This window comes from Zonotrichia albicollis, chromosome 30 (assembly GCF_047830755.1).
Source record: "Zonotrichia albicollis isolate bZonAlb1 chromosome 30, bZonAlb1.hap1, whole genome shotgun sequence".
Lineage (NCBI taxonomy): Eukaryota > Metazoa > Chordata > Aves > Passeriformes > Passerellidae > Zonotrichia > Zonotrichia albicollis.
Window position 1 is genome coordinate 5,443,670 of NC_133848.1, and position 16,245 is coordinate 5,459,914.

Here is a 16,245-nt window from a genome sequence, read left to right on the forward strand (position 1 = left end):
GCAGCACCATCCTGGTCACTCCAAACCCAGACATCACTCAGATATGATGGAATAAAACCCATCCAAATCCCATTAAAGTTCCATTTTCCAGGGATCAGGAATTGGTGAGATCCAACTCACCTGGGCACACTCCTGGTTCCCCAAACCTCCCCAAATCCCAGGATCTGGCGTCAATCCTGGTCACTCCAAACCTGGACATCACTCAGATATGAGACTGATGGAACAAAACCATCCAAATCCCATTAAATTCCCATTTTCCCAGGATCAGGAATTGGTGAGACTCAACTCCTGCAGCTCACCTGGGCACACTCCTGCTGCCCAAACCCCCCCAAACCCCAGGATCTGGTGCCAATCCCCGCTGATCCCGTGGGGGTTCCGCAGGGCTGGCTGCTCATCCGGAGCCATCTCTGCTCCGGGGGCTCCGGTCCCGTCTGGGCTCGGCCCATCCCGACATCGGTGACAGCGTCCAGGAGAAACCCAGAATCCAAACCCAACGTGATCCCTGACATCCATCCCCGGAGCCGAGGTGCTCCAGCACCATCCTGGTCACTCCAAAACCAGACATCACCCAGATCTGATGGAATAAAACCTGTCCACATCCCACTGAAGTTCCATTTTCCAGGGAGCAGGAATTGGTGAGATCCAGCTCACCTGGGCACATTCCCACTGCCCAAACCCCCCTAAATCCCAGGATCTGGCGTCAATCCTGGTCACTCCAAACCCAGACATCACTCAGATATGAGACTGATGGAACAAAACCACCCAAATCCCATTAAATTTCCCTTTTCCTGGGATCAGGAATTGGTGAGATCCAACACCTGCAGCTCACCTGGGCACACTCCTGCTGCCCAAACCCCCCCAAATCCCAGGATCTGGGATCAATCCTGATCACTCCAAAACCAGACATCACTCAGATATGAGACTGATGGAATAAAACCCATCCAAATCCCATTGAAGTCCAATTTCCCGGGATCAGGGAGCAGGAATTGGTGAGATCCAACCCACCTGGGCACATTCCCACTGCCCGAACCCCCCCAAACCCCAGGATCTGGAGTCAATCCTGGTCACTCCAAACCCAGACATCACTCAGATATGATAGAATAAAACCCATCCAAATCTCATTCAAGTCCTGGTTCCCCAGGATTAGGAATTGGTGAGACCCAACACCTGCAGCTCACCTGGGCACACTCCCGTTGCCCAAACCCCCCTAAATCCCAGGATCTGGCATCAATCCTGGTCTCTCCAAACCCAGACATCACTCAGATATGAGACTGATGGAACAAAACCATCCAAATCCCATTAAATTCCCGTTTGAAGTCCTGGTTCCCCAGGATCAGGAATTGGCGAGATCCAACACCTGCAGCTCACCTGGGCACACTCCTGCTCCCCAAACCCCCCCAAACCCCAGGATCTGGTGCCAATCCCCGCTGATCCCGTGGGGATTCCGCAGGGCTGGCTGCTCATCCGGAGCCATCCGGCCCCAGCCCTGCTCCGGGGGCTCCGGTCCCGTCTGGGCTCGGCCCATCCCGACATCGGTGACAGCGTCCAGGAGAAACCCACAATCCAAACCCAACGTGATCCCTGACATCCATCCCCAGAGCCAAGGTGCTCCAGCACCATCCTGGTCACTCCAAACCCAGATGGAATGATGGAATAAAACCTGTCCACATCCCATTAAAGTTCCATTTTCCCAGGATCAGGGAGCAGGAATTGGTGAGACCCAACACCTGCAGCTCACCTGGGCACACTCCTGGTTCCCCAAACCTCCCCAAATCCCAGGATCTGGCGTCAATCCTGGTCACTCCAAAACCAGACATCACTCAGATATGAGACTGATGGAACAAAACCATCCAAATCCCATTAAATTCCCGTTTTCCTGGGATCAGGAATCGGTGAGACCCAACACCTGCAGCTCACCTGGGCACACTCCTGTTCCCCAAACCCCAAGATCTGGAATCAATCCTGGTCACTCCAAACCCAGACATCACCCAGATCTGATGGAATAAAACCCATCCAAATCCCATTAAAGTTCCATTTTCCCGGGATCAGGGAGCAGGAATTGGTGAGATCCAACTCACCTGGGCACATTCCCACTGCCCGAACCCCCCCAAACCCCAGGATCTGGTGTCAATCCTGGTCACTCCAAACCCAGACATCACTCAGATATGATAGAATAAAACCCATCCAAATCTCATTCAAGTCCTGGTTCCCCAGGATCAGGAATTGGTGAGACCCAACACCTGCAGCTCACTTGGGCACACTCCTGTTCCCCAAACCCCTCCAAACCCCAGGATCTGGAATCAATCCTGGTCACTCCAAACCCAGACATCCCTCAGATATGACACTGATGGACCAAACCCATCCAAATCCCATTAAATTCCCATTTTCCTGGGATCAGGAATTGGTGAGACCCAACACCTGCAGCTCACCTGGGCACACTCCTGCTCCCCAAACCCCCCTAAATCCCAGGATCTGGCATCAATCCTGGTCACTCCAAACCCAGACATCACTCAGATATGATGGAATAAAACCCATCCAAATCCCATTCAAGTCCTGGTTCCCCTCCAAATCCCATTAAATTTCCCTTTTCCTGGGATCAGGAATTGGTGAGACCCAACACCTGCAGCTCACCTGGGCACATTCCTGCTCCCCAAACCCCCCCAAACCCCAGGATCTGGTGCCAATCCCCGCCGATCCCGTGGGGATTCCGCAGGGCTGCCCTGCTCCGGGGGCTCCGGTCCCGTCTGGGCCCGGCCCATCCCGCCGCCGCCGCCGTCGATCGGCGCGTTGGGCACGGCACACAAAATGGCTGGCTCCCAGGGCCGGCATTCCCCAGGAACGCCAGGAAAAGGATAATCACCTAAAAAGGTAATTAGGATTTAACGGCGTGGCGGCGGCAGCGGGATCCGGGAAGGGGAAAAGAACAAAAACCCGGCAGCTCCCAGGGCTGCGGCTCCAGGAATGCCCGGCAGGAATCCCGGGCAGGTACGGGAGGGCGAGGGCGGCTCATTGGGATTTTCTCCGGAGCAGGAGGAGCTCCGGGATTAAAGGAACAGCAGAAAAGCCCCCAAAACGATCCCGGAGCCATCCCAGAAGGGACACGGCTGCTCCCGGGAGGGAATGGGAATAGGAGGAAGGATTTGGGCAGGGATGGGAGCAGGGTGGGAATTCCTTCGGAGCAAACTGCTCCAGGAGTTCTGCTGCTGCTCCTGGATCCCAGCACGGGCTCTGCCCCTGGATCCCCTGATTCCCGATCTCCCATACCCTGGATCTCCTGGATTCCCGATCTCCCAGACTCTGGATCCCCCCAATTCCAAATCTCTCATACCCTGGATCCCCCCAGCTCCCCATCTCCCACATTCCCGATCTCCCAGACCCTGGATCTCTCAGATTCTGAATCTCCCAGACCCTGGATCCCCTGATTCTGGATCTCCCAGATTCCAAATCTCTGAGACCCTGGATCTCCCAGATCCTGGATCTCCCAGATTCCAGATCTTCCAGACCCTGGATCCCTCAGATTCCGGATCTCTCAGATTCTGAATCTCCCATACCCTGATCTCCCAGATTCCAGATCTCCCAGACTCTGGATCCCCCCAGTTCCAAATCTCTCACATCCTGGATCCCCCCCCAGCTCCCCATCTCCCACATTCCCGATCTCCCAGACCCTGGATCTCTCAGATTCTGAATCTCCCAGACCCTGGATCCCCTGATTCTGGATCTCCCAGACTCTGGATCTCCCCAATTCCAAATCTCTCATACCCTGGATCCCCCTAGTTCCCGATCTCCCACATTCCCGATCTCCCAGACCCTGGATCTCTCAGATTCTGGATCTTCCAGATTCAGGATCTCCCAGACCCTGGATCTCCTGGATTCCAGATCTCCCAGACTCTGGATCCTCCCAATTCCTGATCTCCCACATTCCAGATCTCTCAGACCCTGGATTTCTTGGATTCTGGATCTCCCAGACACTGGATCTCTCAAATTCCAGATCTCCCAGACCCTGGATCTCCTGGATTCCAGATCTCCCAGAGCCTGGATCCCCCTGACTGGATCTCCCAATTCCATATGTCCCAGTACCAAATCTCCCAGACCCTGGATCTCTCAGATCCTGGATTCCCCCAGTTCCAAATCTCCCAGACCCTGGATCTCTCAGACCCTGATCTCTCAGATTCCAGATCTCCCATTCCCTGGATTCCCCCATTTCCAGATCTCCCAGACCCTGGATCTCTCAGATTCCAGATCCCCTAGATTCTGGATCTTCCAGACCCTGGATCCCCATGATTCTGGATGTCTCAGATTCTGGATCTCCCAGACCCTGGATTCCCCCATTTCCAGATCTCCCAGACCCTGGATCTCTCAGATTCCAGATCCCTTAGATTCTGGATCTCCTGGATTCCAGATCAGCACCCCCAGCTTGGGATGTCCTCACATTCTGCAGCTCCGGGTCAAGTACAAAACTAACAATGGGAAGCAGGAAAAGCAGGAGAGGAGGAAAATCCTCCCTCCCCAAAGTGCTTCCCTTCCCTAAGTTTGTGTTCTTGTCCAACTCCGTTTCTCGGGAGCAGGGAATGTCCAGCAGCACAAACCTCACACCTCATCCCACCCCAGGATTTTTGGGATGCGTGAGGAGAGCAGGAATTCCATCAACTGCTTTATGCCCTGAAATGGGGAGGAGGGAAAGACCCCAAAACTCCACAAACTCTTAAAGAGAGATAAAAATTCCAGCACATCTGCCTGGGACGGCCCGTTTAGGGAAAATCCAGCTGGGAAAAGAAAATCCAATAAAAAGCGCTGGGATGGGAGGCGGGGGGAGGAGGGAGCGCCCGGCCCCCTCCCCATCCGGGATGACGCAGACTTCCCAGGCTCCCTTATATAACAACGCTTCCCGATTTCCTCGACTGCGGGCGCTGCCTTTGTGCGGCTCGGCGGGGCCATCGATCACCAATCGATCGTTCCATCGATCACCGCGGCCAGGGGAGGGGTGGCACCGATGCCAGGCATTGTCATTGCCGGCATTTTCGGGATTTTTGTCACCCCCCCTCCCCCGTCCAGTCGGGTGGGATGGGATGGGAGAATTCCAGGGGAATAGCGATGGTGGGGAAAGGGGGCAGGGAAGCGAGAAGGGAACCACGGAGCCGCTCCGACAGCAAACCCAGCACCGGCGCTCCTTTCCTCCTTAAAACACTCCCTCCAGACACAAAACAAAACCACAATAAAAACCAAAATAAAATTTAAAAAATCAGCTTAAAAGGAAGCCTTTTGTGCGGATTGCCTGGCAAACGCGGCTCGGTGTGTGACGGATACTCACAGGTCCGGTACTCCCGCGGCTGCTGCTGCCGCCTCGAGCTGCCCAGAGAGCGAGGGAGGAGCGGGGGCAGGAGCGGGAGCGGGGGGCGGCCGGGGCCGGGCCGGGCCCCGCGCTCCATCGGAGCCGCCGCAGCCGCAGCCGGAGCCGGAGCCGCGCTCCGAGCGGGCCCTTCCCTGCCAATCATGCGCGTTCTGTTTTATTAAACAAAAGAAAAGGGGGGATGCTGACTTTTTCCCATGATGCCTCGCGGGGGCAGGGAAAAAAGAGAGAAGGGAGAGGAGAGAAGAAAAAAAAAAAAAAAAAAAAAAAAAAAGGGAATTTAAAAAAAAAAAAAATTTGAATGAAAAAAATAAAAAAAATTTAAGAAAAAAATAAAAATAAAAATTCCGGTCGTGACCGGTTTGGCGCTTCCCGACATGGAATTGGCTCCGGATTTTTTTGGGTTTTTTGGGGGGGGGGGGGGTTTGATTTTCGCTGGGATTTCGGCCGCCCCCTCCCCGCTCCCCCTCCCCCGCTGCTGGCCCCCCGCCAAACTTTGTCTTCATTCATGGAAGCTCCTTCCCTCCCCTGGAATTTTAACTCTTTCCCTCCCAAAAAGGAGCCCCGGGGCCGCCGGGAGCCGCCCCTCCCAGCGCCGGAACACCGCGGGGCGGCCGCGGGATCGCCGGGCCCGGGGCACCGAGAGGGTCCCGAGGGGTCCCGGAATGTGACCGGGGAACGAGCCCGGGGATCCCGGGGATCCCGGGGAATGTGCCCAGGGATCCAGGAATGTGCCCAGGGAATGTGCCCAGGGATCCAGGAATGTGCCCAGGGAATGTGCCCAGGGATCCAGGAATGTGCCCAGGGATCCCAGGGCAGAATCCACCCACAGAATGTGCCAAAGGGATCCCAGTGATCTCAGGGAATGTGCCCAAGGATCCCAGAAGGTGCCCAGGAAATGTGCCCAGGGATCCCAGGGATGGTGCCCAGGGATCTCAGGGATCCCACGGAATGTGCCCAGGGAACCCAGCATGTGCCCAGAGATCCCAGAATGTGCCCAGGGATCCCAGAATGTGCCCAGGGATCCCAGGGATGTGCCCAGGGATCCCGGGGAATGTGCCCAGGAGTCCCAGGGATCTCAGGGAATGGGCCCAGAGATGCAGGAATGTGCACAGGGATCTGAGAATGTGCCCAGGGATCTCAGGGAATCCCAAGGAATGAGCCCAGGGATCCCGGGGATGGTGCCCAGGGATCTCAGGGATCCCAGAATGTGCCCAGGGAACGTGCCCAGGGATCCCAGAAATCCCAGGGAATGTGCCCAGGGAACCCAGAAGGTGCCCAAGGATCCCAGAATGTGCCCAAGGATCCCAGAAGGTGCCCAGGAAATGTGCCCAGGGAATGTGCTCAGGGATCCCACGGAATGTGCCCAGGGATCTCAGGGATCCCAGGGAATGTGCCCAAGGATCCCAGAATGTGCCCAAGGATCCGAGAAGGTGCCCAAGGATCCCAGAATGTGCCCAGAGATCCCAGAATGTGCCCAAGGATCCGAGAAGGTGCCCAAGGATCCCAGAATGTGCCCAGGGATCCCAGGGCAGAATTTCCCCAGAGAATGTGCCCAGGGATCCCAGTGATCTCAGGGAATGTGCCCAGGGATCCCAGGGATGCGCCCAGGGATGTGGATGAAGATGCCACACAAGATGCCCAGGAAGACAACAGGAAGATACCAAGGGACGCCAAGGACGACGCCAAAATCCCAAAAAAGGCCCCAAGGGAAGGGGCAGGAGGAGCTGCTGAGGGATGGGAGGGAGAAGCCAAAGGGTGCCAGCAAGGAACAGGGGGAGCAGGGGCAGAGCCCTGAGGGTTCCCTGGGAACATTCCAAGGAATGCTCAGGAGATGCCACCCCTGGGTTGGCCCTGCAGGAGCACCCAGAGGGGTTTGGGCTGTCCCAAACCTCCTGATGCTGCTGAGCCCAACTCCAGAGGAGCCCAAATCCCACCCTGGGTCCCCAGGGCTGGGGGTGTCCCAGCAGGACAGGATGGGGACAAACCTGGGGCCTCGTTAAGGAATTAACGAGAGCTTGGAGCATTCACCACATGGGAAATCCAGGGATGGAGAACCCAGGGATGGAGAATCCAGGGATGGAGAATCCAGGGATGGAGAATCCCAAGGATGGAGAATCCCAGGGATGGAGAATCGCAGGGATGGAGAATCCCAGGGATGGAGAATCCAGGGATGGAGAATCCCAGGGATGGAGAATCCCAGGGATGGAGAATCCCAGGGATGGAGAATCCCAGGGATGGAGAATCCCAGGGATGGAGAATCCCAGGGAATGGAGAATCCCAGGGATGCAGAATCCCAAGGATGGAGAATCCCAGGGATGGAGAATCCCAGGGATGGAGAATCCAGGGATGGAGAATCCAGGGATGGAGAATCCCAGGGATGGAGAATCCCAGGGAATGGAGAATCCAGGGATGGAGAATCCAGGGATGGAGAATCCCAGGGATGGAGAACCCAGGGATGGAGAATCCCAGGGATGGAGAATCCCAAGGATGGAGAATCCCAGGGATGGAGAATCCCAAGGATGGAGAATCCCAAGGATGGAGAATCCCAAGGATGGAGAATCCCAAGGATGGAGAATCCCAAGGATGGAGAATCCCAAGGATGGAGAATCCAGGGATGGAGAATCCAGGGATGGAGAATCCCAGGGGATGGAGAATCCAGGGATGGAGAATCCCAGGGATGGAGAATCCCAGGGATGGAAAATCCCAGGGATGGAGAATCCCAGGGATTGAGAATCCCGGGATGGAGAATCCCAGGGATGGAGAATCCCAAGGATGGAGAATCCCGGGGATGGAGAATCCCAGGGATGGAGAATCCCAAGGATGGAGAATCCCAGGGATGGAGAATCCCAGGGATGGAGAATCCCAGGAATGCAGAACCCAGGGATGGAGAATCCCAGGGATGGAGTATCCCAGGGAATGGAAAACACAGTTTTAAACCAAAACATGGCAGTTTAAAACACAGTTTTACACCAAAACATGGGAGTTTAAAACACAGCTTTAAACCAAAACATGGCAGTTTAAAACACAGTTTTACACCAAAACCCGGGAGATTGAGCCTGGCTATTTGGGATTCCTCAGCCACAGGAATATCCCTGTCCTCGCTCCAGCCCTCGCTGGGAGGGTGGCAGGGCCCTGGCACAGATTATCCCGGGAATCTGGGGCTGCCCCATCCCTGCAAGTGCTCAAGGACACCTGGACAGGGCTTGGAGCAGATGGAAAATGTCAGATCTGCCCCAAAACACCCCGATAATCCCCAGCGTGCAGGGCTCTGTTCACCCCTGAGCTGTGGGAGCCCGGGAATTCCAGCACTGGAACCCCCCCAGTTTGCCTTTATTGGATGAAATGGAACAATTTGGTTTCCAAAGGGGGAAAGGATTAATTAGCTTTAATTGCATGCTCGTTTCCATGGATTTATCAGCTAATGAGGGGGTGGGATGGGCCCGGGGATGATTTATTCCAGGCTGCGTCCACGGAAAACGCAGAGGGCACAGGAGAGCAGCAAATTCCTTCATTTCTCCATTTCCCTGGATTTTCAGCACCTGGTTCCATCCTCCCCCTTTCCCTCAGGCCCTTCCATCCCTGTTTGTGCTGGGTGGGGATTTGGGAAGGGATGGAATCCCTCCCATCCCACAGCTCCGACCTTCCCAAGGATCCTCCCAGCCACGATGGGCAAAGGAGGCACCCAAACACCACTGAATTTTGGATTTGGGGTTTTTCCCTATGGATCCATTCCCTGGCAGCTCCCGTTTCCTGGAAAGGGCTTTGGGAATTCTGAGCAGAGCTCCTTTTATCCTCAAGGATCCCTGGATCTTCCTCCCCACTGGGAAAACCAAACCAGAATTCCTGGATCCAATTCCCTCCTCCCAAACGACAGCACCTGGAATTGGAGCCATCCCAAGCTGGCTTCAGGCTGGCACTGTATAACCAGGAAGAGATTCTGGGAAAACTGGAGGATGGTTAAGCAGGAAAATGGATGATTTTCCCCCAATTTTGCCCTTCATGGGAACCCTGATCTCCAGGGAAGGCCTCGCTCAAGGAGGTTCCACCACAAACCCAACACAACCAAAGGATTGCCAGGATAGGACATGGAAAAGCAGGAATTCACAATCCCATTCCTATGGATTCATCCCAATCCCAGCTGGGTTAACCCCTCCTTTCCTTGATGGAAATTTGGGATTCCCATCCCAATGCACAGCAGAGCCATCCCCACCCACACCCAGCAGCTCCAACTTCCCAGTAAAACCAGTGAGTGTTGGGTTCTGGGATTTCCTGAACCTTCCACTGAGGTGATTCCATGGAAAAGCAGGAATCCATGATCCCATTCCAAGGGATTCATCCCAATCCCAGTTGGGTTAACCCCTCCTTTCCTTGATGGAAATTCAGGATTCCCATCCCAATGCACACCAGACCCATCCCCACCCATACCCAGCAGCTCCAACTTCCCAGCCCAGCAATTCCAGATAAAACCAGCAAATTTTGGGTTCTGGAATTCCCTTAATCTTCCCTTGAGGCCATTCCATGGAAAAGCAGGAATCCATGATCCCATTCCAAGGGATTCATCCCAACCCCAGCTGGGTTAACCCCTCCTCTGCCTGATGGAAATTCAGGATTCCCATCCCAATGGAGAGCAGAGCCATTCCTACTCACATTTAGCAGCTCCAACTTCCCAGTAAAACCAGTGAGTGTTGGGTTCTGAAATTCCCTCAACCTTCCCTTGAGGCCATTCCTTATGGATTCATCCCAATCCCAGCTGGATTAACCCCCCAGAATGTGTCCTTGGCCTGATGGAAATTTGGGATTCCTATCCCAACGCACACCAGAGCCATTCCTGCCCACACCCAGCAGCTCCAACTTCCCAGTAAATCCAGCAAATTTTGGGTTCTGGGATTCCCTTAACCTTCCCTTGAGGCCATTCCTTGGAAAAGCAGGAATCCACGATCCCATTCCAAGGGATTCATCCCAACCCCTCCAGAACATGGAGATGGAAATTTGGGATTCCCATCCCAATGGAGAGCAGAGCCATTCCCGCCCACACCCAGCAGCTCCAACTTCCCAGTCCAGCAATTCCCAGTAAAACCAGCAAATTTTGGGTTCTGGAATTCCCTTAACCTTCCATTGAGGCCATTCCTTGGAAAAGCAGGAATCCATGATCCCATTCCTATGGATTCATCCCAACCCCAGCTGGGTTAACCCCCCAGAATGTGTCCTTGGCCTGATGGAAATTTGGGATTCCCATCCCAACGCACACCAGAGCCATTCCCACTCACATCCAGCAGCTCCAACTTCCCAGTAAAACCAGTGAGTGTTGGGTTCTGGAATTTTCTGAACCTTCCACTGAAGTGATTCCACGGAAAAGCAGGAACCCATGATCCCATTCCAAGGGATTCATCCCAATCCCAGCTGGGTTAACCCCTCCTCTGCCTGATGGAAATTCGGGATTCCCATCCCAAAGGACACCAGAGCCATTCCTACTCACATCCAGCACCTTCAACTTCCCAGCCCAGCAATTCCCAGTAAAACCAGCAAATTTTGGGTTCTGGAATTTCCTTAATTTTCCCTTGAGGCCATTCCTTATGGATTCATCCCAATCCCAGCTGGATTAACCCCCCAGAATGTGTCCTTGGCCTGATGGAAATTCAGGATTCCCATCCCAATGCACACCAGAGCCATTCCTACTCACACCCAGCAGCTCCAAATTCCCAATAAAACCAGCAAATTTTGGGTTCTGGAATTCCCTTAACCTTCCATTGAGGCCATTCCTTATGGATTCATCCCAATCCCAGCTGGATTAACCCCCCAGAATGTGTCCTTGGCCTGATGGAAATTCAGGATTCCCATCCCAATGCACACCAGAGCCATTCCTACTCACATCCAGCACCTTCAACTTCCCAGTAAAACCAGCAAATTTTGGGTTCTGGAATTTCCTAAACCTTCCTTTTTTTTTTTTTGGAGTTACTCAAGGAGAACAATGGGATAATTTTGGAATTCCCTGGAATTCTGTGTCCCTCTGGTTGCTGCCTTTGCCCTCAGAATCCCCCAGCACTGGGATGTGTTTGAGGAGCTGGGAAATTCCTGATGGAGCTGCTCCACCTGCACCCAGCTGGAACTGGGAGCAAACTGGGAGCAAACTGGGAGCAAACTGGGATTCCCAACCCTTCCTCCAGCTAAGGAACAATGGATTTTGGGGGATTTCAGGTGGATTTTGGGGGATTTCAGGCGGATTCTGGGGAATTTCAGGTGGATTTTGGGGAATTTCAGGTGGATTGGGATGGGAGTGCAGGAAAAGGGGGGATTTGGGTGGGATTGGCAGAGAAATGAGGGTGCACCCCAACACATCCCATCCCATCCCAACCATGAGAGCATCCCTAAATGGTGCAAAATACAGAATTCCCCTAAAAACCTGGAAAAGAACCTAAAACACCAAGAAAATCAATGGTAAACACAACCCCAGCCATTCCAAGATCCATGTGAAACCCAAAGCCATGGATTTCCCTAAAAACCTGGAAAAAAATCCTAAAACACCAAGAAAATTAATGGTAAACACAACCCCAGCCATTCGTGGGGAAGAATTCCAGGATCCATGTGAAACCCAGACCCACAGATTTCCCTAAAAACCTGGAAAAAATCCTAAAACACCAACAAAATCCACAGCAAACAACCCCAGCTATTCCAAGATCCATGTGAAACCCAAAGCCATAGATTTCCCTAAAAACCTGGAAAAAAATCCTAAAACACCAACAAAACCCAGGGCAAACACAACCCCAGCCATTCGTGGGGAGAATTCCCAGATCTATGTGAAACCCAGACCCACAGATTTCCCTAAAAACATGAAAAAGAACCTAAAACACCAAGAAAATCAATGGTAAACACAACCCCAGCCATTCGTGGGGAAGAATTTCCAGATCCATGTGAAACCCAGACCCACAGATTTCCCCAAAAATCTTGAAATATCCTAAAACACCAACAAAACCCAGGGCAAACACAACCCCAGCCATTCCAAGATCCATGTGAAACCCAAAGCCATAGATTTCCATAAAAACCTGGAAAAATCCTAAAACACCAACAAAACCCACGGCAAACACAACCCCAGCCATCCATGGGACAGAATTCCAGGATCCATGTAAAACCCAGACCCAGAGATTTCCACCAGGAACAACCATGGACCATTTTGCCATTGGAGATGGAAGAGCCAAGCATGGCAAACTGTCAATGAACTGGGAAATAATCAGGAAAAAGCTGAAATTTGGATGGAATTTGGGAAATTCCTCTCCTGATTTGGATCCCAACCCCCCTGGGAGGTGGCACTGGAGGGGAAGGTGCTCCCAGGAGCATCCTGAGTGGGATGAATCCACCCTGCCAGGCAGGAATTGCTGCTCTCCGTGTGGAACAGCACCCCAGGGCAGCCCGGGAGCCGCCCGCAGTGCCAGGAACGGTGCCAGGGGAAGGTGGCACCCAGATCCCAAAGGATCAGAGCATGGAATCACCATGGAAACCTTGGATGGATCCAACCCCACCAAATCCCAGCCCAATCCTGGATTTCCAGCAGGGATCCCCTATGGAAACTCCATTGCACCCCAACAGGAATTGCAGCATCCTGGATGTCCCAAATCCTGGGAGATGGATGGAGGCAGTGCCAGGAATGGTGCCAGGGGAAGGTGGCATCGAGATCCCAAAGGATCAGAGCATGGAACCACCACAGATGGATCCCAGCAGCTCCAACCCCACCAAATCCCAGCCAACCCTGGATTCCCAGCAGGGATTCCCTATGGAAACTCCACTGCACCCCAAGAACAACCACAGCATGGGGGATGTCCCAAATCGTGGGAGATGGATGGAGGCAGTGCCAGGAATGGTGCCAGGGGAAGGTGGCATCGAGATCCCAAAGCATCAGAGCATGGAACCACCATGGAAACCTTGGATGGATCCAACCCCACCAAATCCCAGCCAATCCTGGATTCCCAGCAGGGATTCCCTATGGAAACTCCATTGCACCCCAACAGGAATTGCAGCATCCTGGATGTCCCAAATCGAGGCAGTGCCAGCCTCGAGACCAGGAATGGTGCCAGGGGAAGGTGGCACCCAGATCCCAAAGCATCAGAGCATGGAACCACCATGGAAACCTTGGATGGATCCAACCCCACCAAATCCCAGCCAATCCTGGATTCCCAGCAGGGATTCCCTATGGAAACTCCATTGCACCCCAACAGGAATTGCAGCATCCTGGATGTCCCAAATCCTGGGAGATGGATGGAGGCAGTGCCAGGAATGGTGCCAGGGGAAGGTGGCATCGAGATCCCAAAGCATCAGAGCATGGAACCACCACAGATGGATCCCAGCAGCTCCAACCCCACCAAATCCCAGCCCAATCCTGCATTCCCAGCAGGGATTCCCTATGGAAACTCCATTGCACCCCAAGAACAACCTCAGCATGAGCATCCTGGAGCTCTGCTCCCCCAAATCTGAGCTATGCCCCCCAAAATCCCTGAGCTCTGTCCCCTAAATCCCTGAGTGGATGTCCCAAATCCTGGCACGTGCTCCGAGCAGAGATGGAAGATGGATGGAGGCAGTGCCAGGAATGGTGCCAGGGGAAGGTGGCACCAAAATCCCAAAGGATCAGAGCATGGAACCACCATGGAAACCTTGGATGGATCCAATCTCACCAAATCCCTGCTCAACCCTGCATTCCCAGCACGGATTCCCTATGGAAGCTCCATTGCACCCCAAGAACAACAACAGCATGGGGATGTCCCAGATCCTGGGAGATGGATGGAGGCAGTGCCAGCCTCGTGACCAGGAATGGTGCCAGGGGAAGGTGGCACCGAGATCCCAAAGGATCAGAGCGTGGAACCACCACAGAGCCCTTGGATGGATCCAACCCCACCAAATCCCAGCTCAATCCTGGATTCCCAGCAGGGATTCCCTATGGAAGCTCCATTGCACCCCAACACCACACAGATTTCTGGGGGATGTCCCAGATCCTGGCACGTGCCAGGCTCTCTCAGATTGGGCACCCCCCAGTCCTTAAAACGCCAGAAATTGCCCCAAAACCGCGGCTGCCTCCTCAGCCCCAGCCCCCAGCCGGGAGCAGCGAGGAACAGGAGTCAAATCCTCCCACACTTCTGCCAGGAGGAGCTGCTCCCATTGCCGAGCTCCCCCTTCCTCCTCCTCCTCCTCCTCCTCCTCCTCCCGCCCGGCAGCGGCCGAGGAAGCTCCAAAAAAAAAAAAAAAAAAATCAAATGGATGTTAAAATTAAAAATTAAAAAATAAAATAAATCAGAAACGCTCTGGAAAAGCCAATGGATCCTGGCTCTTCCTCCCTGCTCCCAGATTCCCAAATCTCCTCCTCCTCCTCCTCAGTTCCCGGCAAGCCACCCCTTCCCCCCGCCATCACAGATCCCTGTGCCGGCTCCAAAGCGCCCAAAATCGCCTCAATTTGGGGAATCTGGGCGAGGAGGAATCCTCAATCCCCGGGAGGAGGAATCCTCAATCCCCGGGAGGAGAAACCCTCTCGGATCTGCGCTGGGAGAGGACGCAGCTGCCCAGCATGGGTGAGGAGGGGTCCGCGCCCCCTCCCAGCCCCCGATCCCGCCCAGCCCGGCCGGGGATGGCGAAGTTTCCCCGGTGCCCCGGGAAATGAGGGGGGGCGGCAGGAAAAGAGGGAGAATCCCGCGGGGAGGAAATCCGGGATGCGGCCGGGAAACGGCGCGGGAAGGAACCGGGAACCGGGAGCGGCCCCGGAGCCCGCACGGAACAAAGCGGGGCTCGAGGGGGCGATCCGGGATACGCACCCCTAAATCCCATCGGGAACAGCTCCGGATTGCCCGGAGCGCCCCCAAACCGCCCGGGATGAGCCCCAAAATCCCTGAGAGCTGCCCCCCAAAATCCCTCAGTTCTGCTCCCCAAATCCCTGAGCTCTGCACGACAAAAATCCCTGAGGGCTGCTCCCCAAAATCCCAGAGAGCTGCTCCCCAAAATCCTTCAGCTCTGCTCCCCAAATCCCTGAGAACTGCTCCCCAAAATCCCTCAGCTCTGCTCCCCAAAATCCCTCAGCTCTGATTCCCAAATCCCTGAGAACTGCCCCCCAAAATCCCTGAGCTCTGCTCCCCAAAATCCCTCAGCTCTGCCCCCCAAAATCCCTCAGCTCTGCTCCGCAAATCCCTGAGAACTGCTCCCCAAAATCCCTCAGCTCTGATTCCCAAATCCCTGAGAGCTGCTCCCCAAAATCCCTGAGCTCTGCTCCCCAAAATCCCTCAGCTCTGCACGACAAAAATCCCAGAGAGCTGCTCCCCAAAATCTCTGAGCATTACCCCCAAATCTGAGCTCTGCTCCCCAAAATCCCTGAACATTGCCCCCAAAATCCCTGAGGTCTGCTCCCCAAAATCCTTGATCTGTGCTCCTCAAATCTGAGCTTTGCTCCCCAAAACCCTTGAGCATTACACCCAAAATCCCTCAGCTCTGCACCGCCAAAATCCCTGAGAGCTGCCCCCAAAAATCCCTGAGCTCTGCTCCCCAAAATCTCTGAGCTCTGCTCCCCAAAATTCCTGGGCTCTGCCCCCCCAAATCCATCTGCTTTGCGCCCCTAAAAATCTCTCGGGCTCTGCCCCCACCAACCCGTCAGGCTGCTCCCCAAATCTGAGCTCTGCGCCCCCACAAATCCCTGAGCTCTGCACTCCCAAATCTCTGAGATCTGCTCCCCAAAATCCGAGCAGTTCTCCCCCCAAGATCTGTGTGCTTTGTGACCCCAATTCTTCCGGCTCTGCTCCCCAAAATCCCTCGGCTCTGGCCCCCAAATCCCTCGGCTCTGCTCCTCGAAATCCCTGAGTGCTGCTCCCCAAATCTCTCAGCTCTGGTCCCCCAAAACCCCTGGGCTCTGCTCGCCCACATCAGAGCTCTGC

At 54.4% G+C, this 16,245-nt stretch overlaps 1 protein-coding gene across 1 annotated transcript in view; it reads right to left on the minus strand.

Annotated features, from left to right (window-relative positions):
• Positions 1-16,245, minus strand: part of GATAD2B (GATA zinc finger domain containing 2B) — a 38,794-nt gene that overhangs the window by 22,049 nt on the left and 500 nt on the right.